The sequence below is a fragment of the Bombyx mori genome, chromosome 21 (genome assembly GCF_030269925.1).
Source record: "Bombyx mori chromosome 21, ASM3026992v2".
NCBI classification, from domain to species: Eukaryota; Metazoa; Arthropoda; class Insecta; order Lepidoptera; family Bombycidae; genus Bombyx; species Bombyx mori.
This window is the reverse complement of record NC_085127.1, coordinates 2,896,224-2,909,643: the sequence shown is the minus strand read 5'-3', so window position 1 is coordinate 2,909,643 and position 13,420 is coordinate 2,896,224. Positions and strand designations below refer to the sequence as shown.

Genomic DNA, 13,420 nt, shown 5'->3' with positions numbered 1-13,420 from the left:
CTAACTTAATGTTACTAGGCAAGCTACATATTGATGCATCGAATGTACTGTTAGGCAAATTACTTGAAATTTGAGGTAGCACAAAACAAGAAATATCTGCTTCAAAATCGGTTTGCTTTGACCTCAACTTTAAAGAACAACGTTGCATAGTATTAGATAAAGGCTGATTACCTACACCTACAATAGCGAGCCTGGATGGCTGAGGAGTCAAGTTTAATTCATTTTTTACCTTACTGGTTATTAAAGATGTTTGACTCCCGCTGTCTAGCAGCGCTCGAATTATTAGACGCTTATTTGAGCTTGAATTATAAACTTCTATTAACGCTGTCGAAAGCAATACATGGTTGTTCACTGAGACTGACATACTCATGACATTGTCATCATGATCCCCCTCAACCTCATTTTCTGCTGTAGTTATGATCGCGTGTGTGTCGGAAGTACTTACAGCCTGAGAACCACCCTTGTGCAACAGAGAATTATGTCGCTGTTTACAAGAAGAACAAGGGCGTAACCTGCATTGACGAGAAGAGTGACCTTTGCGCAGACAGTTGAAGCACAGCTTCAACCGCACCACATCGGCGATACGCTCGTCAACCGGCTTTCCAAGGAACGAATCACAGTCGTACAGGCGATGGCTGCCGTTGCACAGAACACACGCCACAGAAGAAGACGCAGGCGAGGCTGAAATTGCAAAGGATTTTGCATGAGACCTTTCAAATTTATGAAAAGATGAATTTGTTTCTCCTTTAAAAGTATTGGCTTGTCGTTCGGGCTTATTATTATGACGTATGGATTCTAGAACATCCGAACGGCCTTTTAAAAACTGAAAGAAGTCATTTAAGGAGGGACTTTCACTAAAAGTATTTTTAAATTCTTCCCATTTAGCACTAGTGGGACTGTCGAGCTTGGCTGAGACCAAATGTATGACTAAAGAATCCCATGTATCGGTTTTTTCACCCAAAGTCTTTAACGCACGTAAATTTTTTGAAACATTGTCAATCAGGTACCTTAAGCTCTTTGCTGAATCGCGTTGCTGTTGCATGTTACATAACGCATGCAAATGATGGCTTTTGAGATGCTTGATGTTATTATACCTCTCGCAAAGAAGCTCCCATGCCACCTTATAGTTGGCCGAGCTAATTTCCAGGTTGCTGATAACGCGAGAGGCCTCCCCTTCAAGATAAGAATTTAAATAATAAAACTTATGTATTGGTTCAATTTTGTTGTTTTGATCAATGAGAGAACAAAATGAGTCTCGAAATTCCAACCATTTAAAGTAGCTGCCGTCGAAATTTGAAATCTTTATGACGGGTAGTTTAAATCCCATGGAATTGTGATTATTATTACAATTATTGGAATGAGAACTGCATTCAGAATGATGAGATCCAGATGGCGCATTTTTTTCTAAGATACACTTCGTTTTTGCAATAAGTAAAGAAAAGTCAGACTCAATATTTTCTCTAATATCCAATTCACCATCTAGGTCCTCTGAATTTAAGGTCTCAATCTGCGCTTGAATGTCATCGAAAATTGTGAGCATATCTCGGAAGCGTTCAATCCTTTGTTCGATTAAATAATAATCGCTTCGCGAGATTGACGTCTCTTCAGTAAATGCATTCAAAAAATTCTTATATTTGGTGACACGACCCTTAACTGAGCTACGTTTATTGTTTAAATCTTTTAAATCGCTATTTATATTGATTTGTGGTGCGTTTAATGAAAGCGCACTCCCTAAAGGGGATTTAGTATCAGATTCACCGCCCCTAAACATATTTAGTTACTTATATAACAGAACTGAACCAAAACAATATAAAAAATATGTATATAAAAAAAGTTTAATAATAGATTTAAAGCATACAGACAGGCAGGGACTGGGCACTTCCTGGCTAAGCTGTGGCTGCGGCGCGTAGACTTCGCTGACCGGCGGGCTTCAAGCTGGATAATATGCCGTCCTTATTGAGATCCTTCCGTCTGCACTCCAAATTGCATAGCGCGATGTCTGGAACCTTCTATTGCGTCGAGCGGCGATCATACGCTCCGTGCGTAAAGGTCACGCAGCGGTCGTAGCGGGTCCGAGGTCCGTGCGCTTTGCTTAGCGTTTCGATATCGTTAATCACGTCGGGGTCACCAATGTTTTGTGTGTAGATTCTTTTAATGAAATTACTGGTTCTCTTAATGAAGTTACTATAATGACTATAATGATTATTACAAATTCCCGTGGCCAAAATTGGTTTTGTGTTGCCAATTTATGCGCGTGCGCTTATCTTGTCCTTGGAGAAGTGACCGGCGGCCGCGCTCCCAGCCGCGAGCCGAAACCTCCCTCCCCGCGCCTCTCCACTGAGGGACGGCTAGCAATGTGCCGGAACAAATTATTTAGATAAGATTACACGCGTTCGTGAAGGGATTTGTTTTTATTGCATACGAAATTAAGTTTAGATTTGCGTGTAATGTTTTGAGATAAGATCTTTTATTTATTCATGAAGTTGTGTGTAAAAGTATTATAATAATTTAAATATCTACGTACTTACTTTGTTTTCACTTTCTTCCACAGTAATTACAACACTGACGACTTCATATTGAGTTTTGATAAAAGTAAGATTTGCTTGAGGAAGAGTGTATTACTAATTTGAACAAAGCATGAGTTAAGTTTTTATTATTATTGCTAAGATAGGTGGAAGAGTTCACGGCCCGCCTGGTGTTAACCGGTCACGGGAGCCCATAGACAACAACCACGACAATGCCGGTGTCCATATTGAGACATGAATTTTAAGTCTCATTTTTTACAATATGACGTCTGCCTCACCTTTCGAACCGAAACGCATTACCGCTTCACGGTAGAAGCAGACAGGGTGGTGGTACCTACCCGTGCGGGCGCACAGGACCCTCTACCACCAGTAATGACGCTAATTTTAATTTTGGCGGGCTTGATTATTATTATTGATGTTATTCCTTCACCGTGGAATTCTTACGTGAACATTTTGTCAAGTATGTATTTCATTAGAAATAATTGGTACCTGTGTGCTGATTTGAAGACAGGCACTGGCCGTCTTGTTCTTTAGGCTGCTTTGGGGACTCGGGTCCATACATTTAATACGTAAATATCGCCAACAACCTTGAGACATGAGGTCATGAGATTGTATTGTATAATGGCTGTCATCAAGCCTACACGCTTGACTGCTGCTGCTGGGGTAAATACTACGGTACTTACTCCTGCGAATTCGTATCGCCTCTTAGCAGTACGCTAGTAGTTACGTAGCAACATGGATTAATTCCGTATTGAACATTGTGAACAGAGAAGATACTGCATAAACAAAATAACTACATCTTCTATCTTCTATATCTCTGTATATAAAAATGAATCGCTGTTCGTTAGTCTCGCTAAAACTCGAGAACGGCTGGACCGATTTGGCTAATTTTGGTCTTGAATTATTTGTGGAAGTCCAGAGAAGGTTTAAAAGGTAGTTAAATATGAAAATGCTTGGAAAAATAACAATTTTGTTTTTCCTTTGATGTGTCCGCCGACGGACGGATTCCTTTTGTTAGTTTTAAGTTTATTTTATACAAAAGTTTAGGTCTTTTGTTTATCGATTGAGGTATTACGAAGTCTGCCGAGTCAGCTAGTTACAAATAAAAACTTCAACCTTACTGGAAAATCATGAAACGAGTACCAAACTCATTGCAAATAATGCTCGGGCCATGTCTTAATGCACTTAAAAGATAAATTAAGAAACAAAGGAACTTGATAAAACATATATTTTAAAGATAAAAATAAAATTGTTTTAAAATTCCCGGGGGTGCAGTTGATCATAAATCATGAGAGCACCTTCTCAGGGTGGGTGTGACGCATTCCGAGCGTCTGCAGAAGATATGACCAATCGTGCTGGTATTTCAAAACTAATGAACGTTGCATGATATTTTGTACTATTGGTATAGCATAATAATTGGAAGCACGGGTACGCAGTGCTATTCTGCTTACCTATTACTACCACGAAGCAGTGTTGGATTCATTTGAATTTTCTTTATTAATTAAAACTAGCTTTTGCCCGCGTCTCCGTCCGGGTGGAACTTTGGCATAACGCTATATTTTACCCCTCACTTCATTTACGAAGAAAGTGAAAATATTTTTGAATTATAGAATATTAAGAAGCTATTTAAACCCCTATTTTGAATACCATTCTTTATTGGTGCTCCACTTGTATTGTACCGTGATGCTATATAGCCTATAAGCCTTCCTCAATAAATGGGCTCTCTAACACTGAAATAATTTTTCAGATCGGACCAGTAGTTCCTGAGATTAACGCGCCCAAACAAACAAACAAACACTTCAGCTTTATAACTTTAGCATAGACAAATATTTTGAACGATTCAAACGAAATCAACTTTCAATAATAAACTATAAAATAAGAATTTTGCAAAAACTTCATGCATTTTCCATAAATATTTCAGTATAACTACAGATTCGTAAACTGATGTTGAGTAAACTAGAGAAATGGACACCAAAGGAAATCCAATATACCATTCGCCAAATGTTAATTACTCAGAGTTAGACGTGTGGACGAGCTCACAGCCCACCTGGTGTTAAGTGGTTACTGAAGCCCATAGACATCTACAACGTAAATGCGCCACACACCTTGAGATATAAGTTCTAAGGTCTCAGTATAGTCGCAACGGCTGCCCCACTGCTTGCACCCATTACTGCTTCACGGCCGAAATAAGCGGGGCGTGCGGACTCACAAGAGGTCCTACCTCATTCCGATAGAGGCACCCGTCACGTGCGGACGTGCCCATCGACCACTCGATCGCCCGGCCTTTGTTCGCCCGGCTTTTGTTAGCCCGGCCATTGTTCGCGCGGCCTGTGTTCGTGGTACATCTGCCGACCAAGTGTTTTTCCTGGAAGTTTTTATTTGTTTTGTTTCCTTTCGTTATTTCTGTGTTCGTGGTACATCTGCCGACAAACTGCTTTCCTGGAAGTGTTTAATTGTTTTGTTTCTTTTTGTTATTTCCATTTTGTTGTGTTTTTTCTTTGTCCTATAGTAATCGCGCCGCATCGCCACCTGTGTTCAATAGAACCGCTCAGGTCCGAGAAGTTGGGGCCTCGCCGCAAGGCGAGTGTTTTCAAGACCCAGGGCCGCCCCACCTGGGCACTCAGCGATCATGGACGCTGTATTCGCGGAATTCCTCCGACTTCGTCATCCACAGCTCGCCTCAGAGTTTCTGGCTTTCAAGGCCAATCACACTGCGAGCTCTCTCGAAGACTTCGCCGGGCTCGCTGCTCCTGCGTCGCCTGTACCTGCGTGCAAAGCTTCTACATCGAGCACCGCAGCCTCCGTTGTGCCTGCCGTTCCCGCGTCGCCTATACTGGCGAGTAAAACTGCTGCGTCGTCCGCCGTGGCCACCGTTCCAGCTGTGCGATCATCCGCGGCCTCCGTCGCACCCTCCAAAACACCTGCTCGTAGGTCACCTGCGCCCGCCTCCTCGTCCTCCGACTCTGACTCGGAGATGGAGGTCGACCTCGCCCCCGCCTCATCGACGGATGGATTTACCCTGGTACAAAAGGGTAAGAAGCGTGCCGCGGAGTCTCGAGCTCCCGCGGCCGCTAAAATTAGCAAAGCTGCGAACGCGTCGCGCCCCCGCCCCCAGACTCCCGTTGCCCGTGCCAGTCCGTCGCCGCGTCCGGTGGCACAAAATAAAACCCAGTCCCCTCCTCCGGTAATCCTTCAAGAGAAGGCAGCTTGGGATCGAGTTTCCCTGGCCCTTAAGGCCAAAAATATCAATTTCACGAATGCCCGTAACCTCGCGAACGGCATCCAAATAAAGGTGCATTCATCTGATGACCATAGGACCCTCACCTCTTACCTCCGTAAGGAGCGTATAAGCTTCCACACTTATACGCTTCAGGAGGAGCGCGAACTCCGCGTTGTAATACGCGGAATCCCTAAAGAGTTAGATGTAGAGCTCGTAAAAGTCGACCTGTTCGAACAAGGCCTACCAGTGAATTCTGTGCACCGTATGCACACCGGTCGCGGTAGGGAGCCATATAATATGGTTCTAGTCGCTCTCCAGCCTACCCCCGAGGGTAAGAAAATCTTTAACACACAGACCGTCTGTAGGCTCTCTGGTATCGCTGTCGAAGCCCCCCATAAAAAAGGCACTCCTAGCCAGTGCCATAACTGTCAATTGTATGGGCACTCTTCCCGTAACTGTCACGCGCGCCCCCGATGCGTCAAATGTTTAGGCGATCACGCCACGGCCCTATGCACTCGCGATCAAAAAACCGCGACGGAACCGCCTAGCTGCGTCCTGTGTCGAACACAGGGTCACCCCGCAAATTACCGCGGATGCCCCCGAGGCCCGAAAATAAATCGCCGCGTCGCCCGCCAAAACCGCCTCCGAGCTTCCGGCCCAGACATCAAAGCCTCGGCACCCTCTGCGTCGCAGGCTAAGCCAGCATTCGTTCCGGCGGCGGTGCCCAGTGTCTCGGCCTGGGCGAAACCGCTGCCGTACACGAACACGGCTACAACTCCCTCCTCCGCGATTCGTCCCGCCCCCGCGACTCGTCCCTCTCCCGCGACTTGCCCTCCGACCGCGTCCGAAAATCTCGCTTTAGCGATCGACTTCTTTCAGTCGATCAACTTTGAGCGCGTTAACGCTTTGGGCGACGCCATTCGCGCTGCCTCCACTGCACAACACTTTATCGCCGTTGTGCAGGAATACGCCGACGTATACGCGTCATTAAATACGTACGTCCTCCCCTCACTCCGCCGGTAATCAATGGCGTATATAAGTAGAATAAAGCCCCTATCCGTGACGATAGGATTTTTTAACGCTTACGGTCTCGCAAATCAACGTGATCAGGTTTCTGACTTTTTGCGTGACCATCAAATTGATATCTTTTTAGTGCAGGAGACCCTACTTAAACCCGCGCGCCGTGACCCTAAAATCGCGAACTATAACATGGTCAGGAACGACAGGCTCTCTGCCCGTGGTGGTGGTACCGTCATTTACTATAGAAGAGCCCTGCATTGCGTCCCGCTCGATCCTCCCGCGCTCGCTAATATCGAAGCATCAGTGTGCCGAATCTCACTGACGGGACACGCGCCGATCGTTATCGCGTCCGTTTATCTTCCACCGGATAAGATCGTTCTAAGCAGTGATATCGAGGCGCTGCTCGGTATGGGGAGCTCTGTCATTCTGGCGGGCGACCTAAATTGTAAACACATCAGGTGGAACTCACACACCACAACCCCGAATGGCAGGCGGCTTGACGCGTTAGTCGATGATCTCGCCTTCGATATCGTCGCTCCGTTAACCCCGACTCACTACCCGCTAAATATCGCGCATCGCCCGGATATACTCGACATAGCGTTATTAAAAAACGTAACTCTGCGCTTACACTCGATCGAAATAGTTTCAGAATTAGATTCAGACCACCGTCCCGTCGTTATGAAGCTCGGTCGCGCTCCCGATTCCGTTCCCGTCACGAGGACTGTGGTGGATTGGCACACGCTGGGCATCAGCCTGGCTGAATCTGATCCACCATCGCTCCCGTTAAACCCGGACTCTACCCCGTCTCCTCAGGATACCGCTGAAGCCATAGACATCTTAACATCACACATCACCTCGACATTAGATAGGTCATCGAAACAAGTTGTAGCGGAGGACTTCCTTCACCGCTTCAAATTGTCCGACGATATTAGGGAACTCTAAGGAGTTCCCTAATATCGTCGGCGTCGTAGGCGCGTATCGAGGCGTTCTTAGCTCTAAGGAGCTAGCTTAGCTCTAAGGAGCTAAGAACGCCTCGATACGCGCCTACGACAGGTATCCTACCGCGGAAAATCGTATTCGAATGCGTGCCCTACAACGCGACGTAAAGTCTCGCATCGCCGAAGTCCGAGATGCCAGATGGTCTGATTTCTTAGAAGGACTCGCGCCCTCCCAAAGGTCTTACTACCGCTTAGCTCGTACTATCAAATCGGATACGGTAGTAACTATGCCCCCCCCTCGTAGGCCCCTCAGGCCGACTCGCGGCCTTTGATGATGACGAAAAAGCAGAGCTGCTGGCCGATACATTGCAAACCCAGTGCACGCCCAGCACTCAATCCGTGGACCCTGTTCATGTAGAATTAGTAGACAGTGAGGTAGAACGCAGAGCCTCCTTGCCACTCTCGGATGCGTTACCACCCGTCACCCCGATGGAAGTTAAAGACTTGATCAAAGACCTACGTCCTCGCAAGGCTCCCGGTTCCGACGGTATATCTAACCGCGTTATTAAACTTCTACCCGTCCAACTCATCGTGATGTTGGCATCTATTTTCAATGCCGCTATGGCGAACTGTATTTTTCCCGCGGTGTGGAAAGAAGCGGACGTTATCGGCATACATAAACCCGGTAAACCAAAAAATCATCCGACGAGCTACCGCCCGATTAGCCTCCTCATGTCTCTAGGCAAGCTGTATGAGCGTCTGCTCTACAAGCGCCTCAGAGATTTCGTCTCATCCAAGGGCATTCTCATCGATGAACAATTCGGATTCCGTACAAATCACTCATGCGTTCAACAGGTGCACCGCCTCACGGAGCACATTCTTGTGGGGCTTAATCGACCAAAACCGTTATACACGGGAGCTCTCTTCTTCGACGTCGCAAAAGCGTTCGACAAAGTCTGGCACAATGGTTTGATTTTCAAACTATTCAACATGGGCGTGCCGGATAGTCTCGTGCTCATCATACAGGACTTCTTGTCGAACCGCTCTTTTCGATATCGAGTCGAGGGAACCCGCTCCTCCCCACGACCTCTCACAGCTGGAGTCCCGCAAGGCTCTATCCTTTCACCCCTCCTATTTAGCTTATTCGTCAACGATATTCCCCGGTCGCCGCCGACCCATTTAGCTTTATTCGCCGACGACACGACTGTTTACTATTCTAGTAGAAATAAGTCCCTAATCGCGAAGAAGCTTCAGAGCGCAGCCCTAGCCCTAGGACAGTGGTTCCGAAAATGGCGCATAGACATCAACCCAGCGAAAAGTACTGCGGTGCTATTTCAGAGGGGAAGCTCCACACGGATTTCCTCCCGAATTAGGAGGAGGAATCTCACACCCCCGATTACTCTCTTTAGACAACCCATACCCTGGGCCAGGAAGGTCAAGTACCTGGGCGTTACCCTGGATGCATCGATGACATTCCGCCCGCATATAAAATCAGTCCGTGACCGTGCCGCGTTTATTCTCGGTAGACTCTACCCCATGATCTGTAAGCGGAGTAAAATGTCCCTTCGGAACAAGGTGACACTTTACAAAACTTGCATAAGGCCCGTCATGACTTACGCGAGTGTGGTGTTCGCTCACGCGGCCCGCACACACATAGACACCCTCCAATCCCTACAATCCCGCTTTTGCAGGTTAGCTGTCGGGGCTCCGTGGTTCGTGAGGAACGTTGACCTACACGACGACCTGGGCCTCGAATCAATTCGGAAATACATGAAGTCAGCGTCGGAACGATACTTCGATAAGGCTATGCGTCATGATAATCACCTTGCCGCCGCTGACTACTCCCCGAATCCTGATCATGCAGGAGCCAGTCACCGTCGACGCCCTAGACACGTCCTTACGGATCCATCAGATCCAATAACCTTTGCATTAGATGCCTTCAGCTCTAATACTAGGGGCAGGCTTAGGAACCCCGGTAACCGTACTCGTCGAACTCGACAAAGAGGTCGACGTGCAACCTAACCCATGCATCAGCCCGCTGAGTTTCTCGCCGGATCTTCTCAGCGGGTCGCGATTCCGATCCGGTAGTAGATTCATTCGCGAAACAATTGCTCTTGAGTTGTTAGGTCTCCTTCGGAGGCGCTCGGGCAGTTGTTAGCAAATCCCACCCCTCTTGGCTGAGCCTTTGCTCGCCCACCTGTCCTGGTGAAACTGGAAAGGCCTTCGGGCCACCAGTGAACTTTCAATCATAAAAAAAAAAAAAAAAAGGTCCTACCACCAGTGATTACGGAAATTGTAATGTTTGATTTTTATTACACGATGTTATTCCTTCACCGTGGAAGTCAATCGTAAACATTTGTTAAGTACGTATTTCATTAGAAAAATTGGTACCCGCCTGCGGGATTCGAACACCGGTGCATCGCTCGATACGAATCAAATCAAATCAAATCAAATCAATGCACCGGATGTCTTATCCTTTTAGACGACTTCATAGTTATATCGTAATAGTTAGTTATATCGTAAGAATTGTGCTGTCATTATACAGAACAACTAAATCACCATCTAAATTCTGACCCACGTAACATCCAACAGAATCTCCTAAGGGACTCTCCGCTAGATTTATATTACGGAACGAAAATCCTAGGATAAAATATAGACGCCTTAAACGATATAATTTTCGTCCAAATAGTACAATAACCCTTCAAACTACAACCATTGGAACACCCTAATATTATCGCATTATCCGCAGACGCAGAACGGGGTGAGATTAGTTCACAAGCGGAGCGTTTTCAATCATTATTTATTACAATAATCTAATATATAAAATTCTCGTGTCACAATGTTCGTTCCCATACTCCTCCGAAACCGCTTGACCGATTCTCATGAAATTTTTTGTGCATATTTAGTAAGCCTGGAAATCGGCTACTATCTATTTTTCATACCCCTAAGTGATTAGGGTTGTCCACCCCTAACATATTTTTTTTTATTTGGACATTTTTTTTTTGTTATAATGATTATAATGATATTATGTGGTTGAATGAGATTTTGTTATTTTTATTATATATTCCCTCATCGTTCACAGCGCTACATGCCTCTTTCACTCATTTACCACATCCTTACAAACTTACAATAAGTTAGTTTTTTTTTCTACACTAGAAATTCCCTAGAAATCTTATATATGGCAAAATAATGTTTGCCGGGTCAGCTAGTAATAATATAACTCTTTATTTGACACCACATGTACAGAGTAAGCATATAAACAAATAATAGACAGTGACATAAAAAAATCTCTTCCAGGCAACCTTGCAGGGAGAGGAATATTCAAACTAGCATGGACAGTGCTATATCTTAATAAACTTACAAAAAAATATATACTTATATTATACACATGTGCATAAATACAATACAAGATAGACTTACATACGATCAAATATAAATAAATACTAAAAATATGCAAGTAAATACAAAATAAGTAGCAACTTATACAGTTATATCGTAGGAGCCAGGTTGCTGGAGGAGCTTGGCCAAACTTCAGTCACTCGCCGACGCACCCTCGAGGCCCTGGTGCCCGTGCTGGAGGCATGGTCAGATAGACGACACGGCGTGCTCTCCTTCCACTTAACGCAGGTCCTCTCGGGGCATGATTGCTTCGGGAGGTACCTGTGGAAGGTCTGCAGGAGAGAGCCACATCCGGGTTGCCACCAGTGCGGGCATCCGGACGATGACGCTCAGCATGCACTCGAAGCGTGCCCGCGTTGGGAGCGCTCGCGGCGAGACCTCATCGCGGTGCTGGGGAGAGACCTCTCCTTGCGGGCTGTCATCGCCCGCATGCTAGAGGACCAGAATTCTTGGGGGGCCATGACCAGGTTTTGCGACCTGGTCATGGCGTTCCATGAGGCTGAGGAGCGCGAAAGGGAGTGGGATCCCTCTTCGGCTTCACAGCGAAGAAGGCGGAGTGGGCGGCACGGGCGCGAAGCTCCCGTTCATCTCCCGTAGGGGCTGTCGGGTGCCGGGTGCGGGGGTGCCCGGTACTCGGCTGTTGGTCCGGTGGTGAGGCGGCGCAAGGTGGCTCCTGTGCACCGCTCACGGTGTGTCTCCGAGACGACGTCCTGCGGGATTTTCCCGGGGATGGAGTGACGTCCTATTAACAGGATGGATGCCGGCGACGGCGAGCCTTCGGCGCGCACTGTGCGGTACCGTGGGTTTCGTGGAGTCGGAGTGGTGGGGCTCGATGGGGTTTAGTCGGTAGTCGTTTTGCGGGGCAAGTGCTTCGCGCGCCTTTTTCAAGGCGTAGTCTCCTGTGAGAAATTGGGGGAGGTGAAGGACCTCGGCTCTTCTGTTCTCCCCTTCTTCCTCTCAAGAGGCGCCGGAGTCCGACATAACCCGGTCCGTTACCCCCCTCGACCGGGTATCCGTAAATGGATTCCCCAGCGTTAAAAAAAAAAAAAAAAAAGGAGCCATATTATTGTGCAAGGTAGTGCGATTTTAATTTGAACTTGAAAATTTATACGTATGTTTGACGAAATATATGTAAACCCTTTTTTTTTTTGTTGCATAGATGGGTGGACGAGCTCACAGCCCGCCTGGTGTTGGTTGGTAACTGGAGCCCATAGACGTCTACAACGTAAATGCACCACCCACTTGAGATATAAGTTCTAAGGTCTCAGTATAGTTACAACGGCTGCCCCACCCTTCAAACCGAAACGCATTACTGCTTCACGGCAGAAATAGGCAGGGCGGTGGTACCTATCTGTGCGGACTCACAAGAGGTCCTACCATCAGTACTAACAAGTAGTGGACATGTGTGAGCTCGTGGTCTGCTAAGAGGTCACCGAAGTTCATACTCACAGCGTAAATACCGTCTTCATTGAAACACAAGACCGAAATCGTAATTTTGTATATTGGCTGTCTTGATTACGCCCATAGTGCAATGCTTTTTATTTTATTGCATAGATGGGTGGACTAACTCATAGCCCACCTGGTCCTAAGTGGTTACCGGAGCCCATAGACATTTATAACATAAATGCCGCCCCCCACCTGAGATATGAGTCTCAGGTAGTCTCAGGTCTCAATATAGTTACAACGGCTGCCCCGCCCTTCAAACCGAAACGCATTACTGGTTCACGGCCCACTTCGATAAAGCGGCACGACACGAGAACCCTCTCATCGTGGCCGCCGGTAACTACATTTCCGATCCTGTGGACAGAATGGAAAGCAGTCGACGTCGCCCAAAACACGTCATCTCGGATCCTCCCGATCCACTAACGGTGCTTTTAGGTAGGTACTTCAAGCACCGGTCACCGTTCTCGTCGAACCCGTCGCTTGCGACGAAGGGCTCGACGAGTAAATTAACTCTCAGACACAGCCCACTGAGTTTCTCGCCGGATCTTCTCAGTGGGTCGCGTTTCCGATCCGGTGGTAGATTCTGCGAAGCACGACTCTTGCTAGGGTTCGTGTTAGCATCGTAGTCAGGTTTGAGCCCCGTGGACTCACCTACTAGCCACGGTTACGCTGAAATAGCCACTAAAGGCTATCAGCTTTGGTAGAAAAAAAAAAAAAAATGAAGTATATGAAGTAGGCAGGGTAACGATACCTTCCCATGCGGACTCACAAGAGGTCCTACCACCAGTAATTAACCAAAATACTTACAATTGATAGCTGAGCCTGTGTCAAGGTCGGCCGGCAGTCTTCTGATAGGCATTTAAAGCCAGAGGACT

The 13,420-nt window shown here is 46.8% G+C and overlaps 2 long non-coding RNA genes across 3 annotated transcripts in view; one reads left to right on the top strand and one right to left on the bottom strand.

The window, feature by feature from the left end:
• The window catches only part of LOC101743025 (uncharacterized), a 36,697-nt gene that overhangs the window by 22,555 nt on the left and 722 nt on the right, over positions 1-13,420 (top strand). The window lies entirely within an intron of this gene.
• Positions 62-2,363, bottom strand: LOC101745563 (uncharacterized). Of its 2 annotated transcripts, none has more exons than XR_009975909.1 (3): positions 1,859-2,363; positions 1,008-1,173; positions 62-681 (listed from the first exon to the last, which is right to left on the bottom strand). It is a non-coding gene; the product is annotated as an uncharacterized LOC101745563 (long non-coding RNA). The 2 variants fall into 2 exon arrangements; XR_009975908.1 differs by having other exon boundaries at positions 1,863-2,363.